The sequence below is a fragment of the Sciurus carolinensis genome, unplaced genomic scaffold (genome assembly GCF_902686445.1).
Source record: "Sciurus carolinensis unplaced genomic scaffold, mSciCar1.2, whole genome shotgun sequence".
Lineage (NCBI taxonomy): Eukaryota > Metazoa > Chordata > Mammalia > Rodentia > Sciuridae > Sciurus > Sciurus carolinensis.
The window spans coordinates 1,589,844-1,600,329 of NW_025920129.1; positions in this window are offsets into that span (position 1 = coordinate 1,589,844).

Consider the following 10,486-nt stretch of genomic DNA (forward strand, 5'->3'; position numbering starts at 1 on the left):
CAAACTTTGCTCTGAAGAAGTGGTGGCACCACCATATACAGTGTTTCTGTTATAACAACCTGTTTAGATTTCCTAGAATTCAGCTTTCCCTATGCATGCAGAGTTAGGCAGCAACTGAAGAGCATATTCTGCACAAAGGCATGACTGTATTTCCATGACACTCTGGGTGTTTCCTCTTTTCATCATTGCCACTCTGTCCCCAACATCTGAGCATTCAACCCACAGGTTTTCTAGTCAAGCTCCTAAAGAATTTCTCTTGCAGTATTCTACGGTACAGGTTGAATAGTGCTGAAATTGATGTTGCTTTTCTGAGAAAGGTTCACAAATGGATTTCAATGAAAATGTGACTATCATCTTTCCTTCTAAAACCCACTTTGCTTAGAAGGTGTGGTGCTTCCATGATACACAGTGCTTCTGTTATAACAATCTGTTTCAATTTCCATGTACTGACCTTTCCCTATGAACGCAGAGTTAGACTGCATCTGAAGAGCGTTTTCTGATCAAATGCACAACTTACATGAAACTCTGGGTGTTTTCTTTTCTCTTTTCCTCATCGCACTGTGCCCACAACAGGTGAGCACCGTACATCCAGATTTTCTAGGTAAGCCCCTTATGAACTGCTCTTTCAGTACTCTAATGTGCAGGTTGAATAGGGCTAAAATTGAAGTTGCTATTCTGAGAAAGTTTCACAACTGGATTTCAATGAAAATTTGCCTATCATCTCTCCTCCTCATTCCCAAATGGCTCCGAAGATTTGGTGGTTCCACCATACAAGGTGGTTCAGTTACAACAATCTGTTTCGATTCCCATGAATGGAGCATTCCCTATGCACGCAGAGTTCGGCTGCAATTGAAGAGCATATTCTGAGCACATGCACAACTGGATTTCCATGAAACTCTGGGTGTTTTCTCTTTTCCTCATTCCCACACTACCACCAACATCTGACCTCTCTAAATCCAGGTTTTCTAGGCAACCCCTTATGTAATGCTGTTGCAGTACTCTAACGAGTACGTATAATAGGGCTGAAATTGAAGTTGGTTTTCTGAGAAAGATTCACAAATGGATTTCGATGAAAGTGAGACTATCATTTCACCTCCTCATACCACCTTGCTACAAAGATGTGGTGGTTCCACAATGTACATTGCTTCTGTTATAACAATCTGTTTTGATTTCCATTAACTGAGCTTTCCCTGTGCATGCAGATTTAGGCTGCAATTGAAGAGCAAATTCTGAGCACATGCACGACTGGATTTCCATGAAACGCTGGGTGTTTTCTCTTTTCCTCATTCCCACTCAGCCACCAACACATGAGCACTCTACCTCCAATGTTTTTCAAGCAAGACGCTTATGTATTGCTGTTACAGTTCTCTAACGTGCAGATTAAATGGACTGAAATTAAAGTTGTTTTTCAAAGAAAATGTCACAATTGGATTTCAATGAAACTTTGCCTATCATCTCTCCTCCTTATATAGACTTTACTCTGAAGATGTGGTGGTTCCACCATGCACGGTGCTTCTGTTATAACAATCTGTTTTGATTTCCATGAATTGAGATTTTCCTATGCAGGCAAATTTAGGCTCCAACTTAAAGCATTTTCTGAGCAAATGCATGACTGGTTCTCCATGAAACTCGGAAACGTTTCACTTTTTCCCATCCTCACTCTCACCCCAACATCTGATCACTCTACTTCCCGGTATTCCAGGCAAGCACCTAGAGTACTCCACGGTATAGGTTGAGTAGGGCTAAAATTGAAGTTGAAATGTTAAGAATGTTTCACGAATGCAATTCAATGAAATTTTCCTATCATCTATCCTCCTCATACCCACTTTGCTATGAAGATGTGGTGGTTCCACCAAGCATGCTGCTTCTATTATAACAATGTGCTTTGACATCAGAGAATTGAGCTTTCCCTATGAACGCAGAGTTAGGTTGTAAAAGAAGAGTGTATTCTGAGCACATACAGGACTGGATATTGAAGAAAATCTGGGTGTTTTCTCTTTTACTCATTCCAACTCAGCCCCCAACATCTGAACACTCTACCTCCAGGTTGTCTAAACAATCCCCTTATGTATTGCTGTTGCACTTCTCTAACATGCAGTTTCAATCAGCTGAGATTTACATTGCTTTCCTAAGAAAGTATCACGATGGATTTCAATGAAACTTTGCGTAACATCTCTCCTCCTTATACCCACTTTGCTCCGCAGATGTGGTGGTTCCACCATGCACGGTGCTTCTGTTATAACAATCAGTTTCGATTTCAATGAATGGAGCTTTCCCTAAACACGTGGAGTTAGGCTGTAACTGCAGAGCGTTTTCTGAGCAAATGCACGAGTGTATTTCCATGAAACTCTGGGTGGTTTCTGTACTCCTCATTCCCATTCTGACCCCAACATCTGACCGTTCTACCTCCAGATTTTCTAAGCAAGCCCCTTATGTATTGCTGTTCCAGTACTCTAATGTGCACGCTGAATAGAGCTGAAGTTGAAGTTGTTTTTTGAGATAGTTTCACTAATGGATTTCAAGGAAATAATGCCTATCATCTCTCCTCCTCATAACCACTTTGCTCTGAAGAAGTGTTGGTTCCACCAAGCATGGTGCTTCTGTCATATCAATGTGTTTCAATTTCCATGAATGAATATTTCCCTACTCCTCCTCATAACCACTTTGCTCTGAAGAAGTGTTGGTTCCACCAAGCATGGTGCTTCTGTCATATCAATGTGTTTCAATTTCCATGAATGGATATTTCCCTAAGCATGCAGAGTTAGGCTGCAACTTAAGATCATTTTCTGAGCAAATGCACTACTGTATTTCAATGGAACTATGGGTATTTTCCCTTTTTCTCTTTCCCACTCTGCCCCAAAATCTGACACACTACCTCCAGGTTTTCTAGGAAAGCCCCTTATGTTTTTTTTTTTTTTTGCAGTACTCTAACATGCAGTTTGAATATGTCTGAAATTGAACTTGCTTTTCTGAGAAAGTTTCACAAATGGATTAAAATGAAACCTTGTCTATCATCTTTCCTCCTCATAACCACTATTCTCAAAAGATGAGGTGGTTCCACCATGCAGGGTGCTTCTGTTATAACAATATGTTTCGATTTCCATGATCAGAGCTTTCCCTAAACACGCAGTGTTAGGCTGCAACTGAATTGCATTTTTTGAGCAAATGCACTACTGGATTTCCATGAAACTCTGGGTATTTTCTCTTTTTGTCATTCACACATGGCCATCAACATCTGAGCATTCTATCTACAGGTTTTCTAGGGAATCCCCTTATGTACTCCTTTTGCATTACCCTAACTTACAGGTTTAAAAGGGCTGAAATGAAGTTGCATTTCTGAGAAAGTTTCATGATGGATTTCAAGGAAATGTTGCAAATCATCTATCCTCCTCATAACTACTTTGCTCCTAACATGTGGTGGTTCCACCATGCACAGTGCTTCTCTTATGGTAATCTCTTTATTCTCCATGAATTGAATTTTCCCTATGCACTCTGAGATAAGCTGCAACTGAATTGTGTTTTCTGAACAAATGCAAGACTGAATTCCATGTAACTCTGGGTATTATCTCTTCTCCTCATTCTCACTCTGCCTCCAACACCGAGTATGCTACTTCCAGATTTTCTAGGCAAGAACCTTATTTATTTCTGTGGCACTACTCAAACGTGCAGTTTGAATGGGGCTGAAATTGAAGTTGACTTTCTGAGAAGGAATCAGAAATGGATTTCAATTAAACTTTGCTTATCATATCTCCTCCTCAAAGCCACTTTGCTCCGAAGATGTGGAGGTTCTACCATACACGGTGCTTCTGTTATAACAATTTGTTTCGATTTCCTTGAATGGAACTTTTCCAATGTAGGCGGATTTAGTGTGCAAATGAAGCGTGTTTTCTAAGTAAATGCATTAGTGGATTTCCATAAACTCTGGGTATTCTCTCTTTTCCTCATTCCCACTCTGCCCACAACATCTGAGCACTCTACCTCCAGGTTTTCTAGACAAGCCCCTTAGGTATTTCTGTTGCAGTACTCTAACGTGCAGTTTGAATATGTCTGAAATTGAAGTTGCTTTTCTGAGAAAGTTTAACGAATAGATTTCATTGAAACCTTTCCCATCATCTCTGCTCCTCATACCCACTTTTGTCAAAAAATGAAGTGGTTTCACATTGCACGGTACTTCTATCATAACAATCTGTTTCAATTTCCAAGAATGGAGCTTTCCCTAAGTATGCGGAGTTAGGTTGCAACACAAGAGCATTTTCTGAGTAAATGCACGACTGAATTTCCACGAAACTCTGGGTATTTTCTCTTTTCCTCATACACACTCTACCACCAACATCTGAGTACTCTACCTCCAGGTTTCTAATGAAGCCCCCTATGTTTTCCTGTTCAGTACTCTCATTTGCATGTTGAAAAGAGGTGAAATGAAGATGCTTTTCTGAGCAAGATTAACAAATGGATTTCAATGAAACTTTGCCTATCATCTCTCCTCCTCATACTCCCTTTGTTTGAAGATGTGGTGGTTCCACCATGCACAGGGCTTCTGTTATAGCATACTTGTTCGATTTCTGTAAATTGAGCTTTCCGTATGAATGCAGAGTTAGGCTGCAAATGAAGAGCGTTTCCTGAGCAAGTGCACTGCTGGATTTACATGAAACTCTGGGTATATTCTCTTTTCCTCACTCCCACACTGCCATCAACATCTGAGCATTGTACATCCAGGTTTTCTAGAGAAGCCCCTTATGTATTGCTTTTGCAGTACTCTAACATGCAGGTTGAATAGGGCATAAATTGATGTGTCTTTGTGAGAAAATTTCACAAATGGATTTCAATGAAACTTTGCCTATTATCTCTCATCCTCATACTCACTTTGCTCCAAAGATGTTGTGGTTCCACTATGCATGGTTCTTCTGTTTTAACAATCTGTTTTGATTTCCATGAATTGAGCTTTCCCTGTGCACGCTGAGTAAGGCTGCAACTGAAGAGCGTTTTCTGAGCAAATGCACGACTGGATTTCCATGAAACTCAGGGGATTTTCTCTTTTCCTAAACCCCATTCTACCCACAACATCTGAGCACTCTACCTCCAGATTGTCTAAGCAAGCCCCTTATGTATTGCTGTTGCATTTCTCTAATGTACAGATAAAATAGGGTGAAATTAATGTTGCTTTTCTAAGAAAGTTTCACAATGGATTTCAATGAAACTTTTCACCATCTCTCATCCTCACACCCACTTTGCTTCAAATTTATGGTGGCTCCACCATGCACAGTACTTCTATTAGAAAAATCAGTTTCATTTTCAATCAATGGAGCTTTCCCTAAACACACGGAGTTAGGGTACAACTGAAGAGCGTTTTCTGAACAAATGCATGAGTGTATTTCCACAAAACTCTGGGTCTTTTCTCTTCTCCTCATTCCCACTCTGACCCCAACATCTGACATTTCTACCTCCAGGTTTTCTAAGCAAGTCCCTTATGTATTGCTGTTGAAGTACTCTAACGTACATGTTGAATAGAGCTGAAGTTGAAGTTGTTTTTCGAGATAGATTGACTGATTGATTTCAAGAAAAATTTGCCTATCATCTCTCCTCCTCATACACACTTTGCTCTGAAGTAGTGTTGGTTCCAGCAATCATGGTGCTTGTTATATCAATCTGTTTCGATTTCCAAGAATGGGGATTTCCCTAGACACACAGAGTTAGGCTGCAAATTACGATCAATTTGTGAGCAAATGCACTATTGTATTTCCATGAAATTTTGGGTATTTAACCATTTTCTCTTTCCCACTCTGCCCCAAAATCTGAGCACACTACCTGCAGGTTTTCCTGGCAATCCCCTTATGTGTTTTTGTTGCTGTACTCTAACATGCAGGTCAAATATGTCTGAAATTGAAGTTGCTTTTCTGAGAAAGTTTCACTAATGGATTACAATGAAAACTTGCCTATCATCCCTCCTTCTCATAACCACTTTTCTCCAAATATCAGGTGTTTCCACCATGCACGGTGCTTCTGAGATAAAAATTTGTTTCCATTACCATGATTGGAGCTTTCCCTAATCATGGGAGTTAGGCTGCAACTGAAGAGCATTTTTTGAGCAAATGAAATACTGGATTTCCATGAATCTCAGGGTATTTTCTCTTTTCCACATTCACAGATGGCTGTCAACCTCTGAACATTCTACCTTCAGGTTTTCTAGGGAAGCCCCTTATGTATTCCTTTTGCAGTACTCTAACTTGCAGGTTTAATAGAGCTGAATTGAATTTGCACTTCTGAGAAAGTTTCATGATGGATTTCAAGGAAACACTGCGAATCATCTATCCTCCTCATACCAATTTTACTCCTAAAATGTGGTGGTTCCATCATGCATGGTGAGTCTCTTATGGTAATCTCTTTCATATTCCATGAATTGAAATTTCCTTATGCACTCCGAGAAAGGCTGCAACTGAAGAGTGTTTTCTCAGCAAATGCACGACTGCATTCCATGTAACTCTTGGCATTATGTCTTCTCCTCATTCCCACTCTGCCCCCAATTTATTTGAGCACACGCCTTCCAGATTTTCTAGACAAGTCCCTTATGTATTGCTGTTGCAGTACTCTAACGTGCAGGTGGAATAGGGCTCAAATTTAAGTTGACTTTCTGAGAAAGTATCACAAATGGATTTCATTAAACTTTGCTTATCATCTCTCCTCCTCAAAGCCACATTGCTCTGAAGACGTGGTGGTTCCACCATGCACAGTGCTTCTGTTATAACAATATGTTTAACATTCCTAGAATTCGGCATTCCATATGAAAGCATAGTTAGGGTGCAACTGAACAGCGTTTTCTGAACAAATGCACTAGTGGATTTCCATAAAAATCTGGGTGTTTTCTCTTTTCCTCAATCCCACTCTGACCCCAAAATCTGAGCAATCTAACTCAATATTTTCTAAGCAGCCCCTTATGTATTTTTATTGCAGTACTCTAACATGAACATTGAATACAGCTGAAATTGAAGTTGATTTTTTGAGATAGTTTCACGAATGGATTTCAATGAAACTTCGCATATCATCTCTCATCCTCATACCACGTTGCTCCAACGATGTGGTGATTCAACCATGCACAGTGCTTCTCTTATATCAATCTGCCTCGATTTCCATGTATGCAGCTTTCCCTAGGTATGAAGAGGTAGGCTGCAACTGAGTAGCATTTTCTGAGCAAATGCACGACTGGATTTCCATGAAACTCTGTGTTTTTTCTCTTTTCCTCACACCCACTCTTCTGCCAACACCTGAGCACTCTGCCGCCTCATACTCTATGCAAGTCCCTAATGAATTGCTGTTGCAATACTCTAACATGCAATTCAATAGGGCTGAAATTGAAGTTGCTTTTCTGAAAAAGTTTCATGAACGGATTTCATTGAAACCATTCCTATCATCTCTGCTCCTCATACCCACTGTTGTCAGAAAATGAGGTGCTTTCACCATGCACGGTACTTCTGTTATAACAATCTGTTTCGATTTCCAAGAATGGAGCTTTCGCTAAGTACGCAGAGATGGACTGCAACTGAAGATCGTTTTTTGAGTAAATGCATGACTGGATTTCATGAAACTCTGGGTATTTTCTCTTTTCCTCATTCACACTCTACCCCCAACATATGAACACTCTACCTCCAGGTTTCTAATCAAGCCCCTTATGTTTTCCTGTTCAGTACTCTAATGTGCAGGTTGAAAAGTGGTGAAATGAAGTTCCTCTTCTGAGGAAGTTTAATCAATGGATTTCAATGAAACCTTGCCTGTCATCTATCCTCCTCATACTCCCTTTGTTCTGAAGATGTGGTGGTTCCACCAGGCACGGTGCTTCTGTAACTGCAAACTGGTTCGATTTTCATGACTTGAGCTTTCTGTATGCATGCAATGTTAGGCTGCAAATGAAGAGCATTTTCTAAGCTAGTGCACTAATGGATTTCCATGAAACTCTGGGTATTTTCTCTATTCCTCATTCCCACACTGCCGTCAATATATGAGCATTCTACATTCAGGTTTTCTAGAAAAGCCCCTCTTGCAGTACTCTAATGTGCAGGTTTAATAGGGCTGAAATTGAAGTTCATTTGTGAGACAGTTTCACGATCGATTTCAATGGAACTTTTCCAAACATCTCCGCACCTCATACCCACTTTGCTCGAATATGTGGTGGTTTCACCATGCATGGTGTTTCTTTTATGGCAATCTCTTTTGTATTACATGAATTGAGCTTTCCCTATGCTAGGAAAGATAGCCTGCAATTGAAGAGTGTTTTCTGAGCAAATGTACGACTGGATTTCCATGAAACTCTGGGTATTTTTTCTTTTCTCATTCCCAGTAGGACCAAACATCTGAGAACTCTACCTCGAAGTTATGTAGGTAAGCCTCTTACATATTCCTTTTGAAGAACTCTAGCTTGCATTTTGAATTGTGCTGAAATTGAAGTTGCTTTTCTGATAAAGTTTAACAAATAGATTTCAATGAACTTTGCCTATCATCTCCCCTCCTCATATCCACTTTGGTTCACAGATGTGGTGGTTCCATAAGGCACACTGTTTCTTAACAAATTGTTTCAATTTCCCTGAAATGAGCTTTCCCTAAGCACGAAGATTTATGCTGCTACTGAAGAGCGTTTTTTAAGCAAATGCATGAAAGAATTTCCATGAAAAGCTAGGTATTTTTCTCTTTGCCTCATTCCCACTCTTCCTCAACATCTGAGCACTCTACCTCCACGTTTTTTAGGAAAACCCATTAAGTATTGATGTTGCAGTACTCTAACATGCAGTTTGAATAGGGCAGAAAAGGAAGTTCCTTTTCTGAGAAAGATTCATGAATGGATTTCAATGAAACTTTGAATGTCATCTCCCCTGCTCATACTCACTTTGTTTCCCAGATATGGTGGATCCACCATGCACACTGCTTCTGTTAAAACAAACTGGTTCAATTCCATGAATTGAGCTTTCCTTATACATGCAAAGTTAGGCTGCAACTGAAGTGCGTTTTCTGAGCAAATGCACATCTGGATATCCATGAAACTCGGGGTATTTTCTCTTTTCCTCATTCCCACTCTGCTCCCAACTTTTGACCACTCTCTCTCCACCTTTTCTTAAAAAGCCCCTTATGTATTGCTCTTGCAGCCGTCTAACGTGCATAGTGAAAAGTGCTCAAATTGAACTTGCTTTTCTGAGAAAGTTTCACGAATGGATTTCAACAAAACTTTGCCAATCATCTCCCCTCGTCATTCCCACTTTGCTCCACAGATGTGGTGGTTCCACCAAGCACACTGCTTCTGTTATAAGAAACTGTTTCTATTTCCATTAATTGAGCTTTGCCTAAGCATGAGAGTTAGGGTGCTACTGAAGAACGTTTTCTGAGCAAATGCACGACAGGATTTACAAGAAACTCTGGTTTTCTCTCTTTTCCTCATTCCACTCGGCTGCAGACATCTGAGCACTCTATCTCCAGGTTTTCTCGGCAAGGCCCTTATATAATTCTGTTGCAGTACTCTAACCTGCAAGTTGAATAGGGTAGAAAGGGAAGTTTCTTTTCTGAAAAAGTTTGCAAATGGATTTCCATAAAACTTTGCCTATAATCTCCCCTCCTCATACCCACTTGGCTCCGCAGATGTGGTGTCTCCACCATGCACGCTGCTTCTGTTATAACAAACGGGTTCGATTCCATGAATTGAGCTTCCCCTATGCACGCACAGTGAGGCTGCTACTGAAGAGCGTTTTCTGACCAAATGCACGACTAGATTTTCATGGAGCACTGGGAATTTTCTCTTTTCCAAATTCCCACTCTGCCCCCAACTTCTGAGCAATCTACCTCCAGGTTTTCTAGGCAAGCCCCTTATGTATTGCTGGTGAAGTACCTTAACGTTCAGGTGAATAGGGCAGAAATTGAAGTGCTTTTCTGAGAAAGTCTCACGACTGGATTTCAATGAAACTTTGCATTTCATCTCCACTCCTAAGACCCACTTTGCTCCCAAGATATGGTGGTTCCACATTGCATGCTGCTTCCTTTATAACCAACTATTTCGATTTGCATAATTTGAGCTTTCCCTATGCATGCAGATTTATTGTGCATCTGAAGAGCATTTTCTGAGCATATACACGAATTTATGTCCGTGATACTCTGGGAATTTTCTTTTTTCCTCATTCCCCCTCGACCCCAACATCTGAGCACTCTACCTCCAGGTTTTCCCGGCAAGGCCCTTATATAATTCTGTTGCAGAACTATAACCTGCAGGTTGAATAGGGTAGAAAGGGAAGTTCCTTTTCTGTAAAAGTTCGCAAATGGATTTCCATGAAACTTTGCCTACAATCTCCCCTCCTCATGCCCACTTGACTCCGGAGATGTGGTGTATCCACCATCCATGCAGCTTCTGTTATAACAAACGGGTTTGATTCCATGAATTGAGCTTGCCCTATGTACGCACAGTGAGGCTGCTACTGAAGAGCGTTTCTGACCAAATGCACAACTGGATTTTCATGGA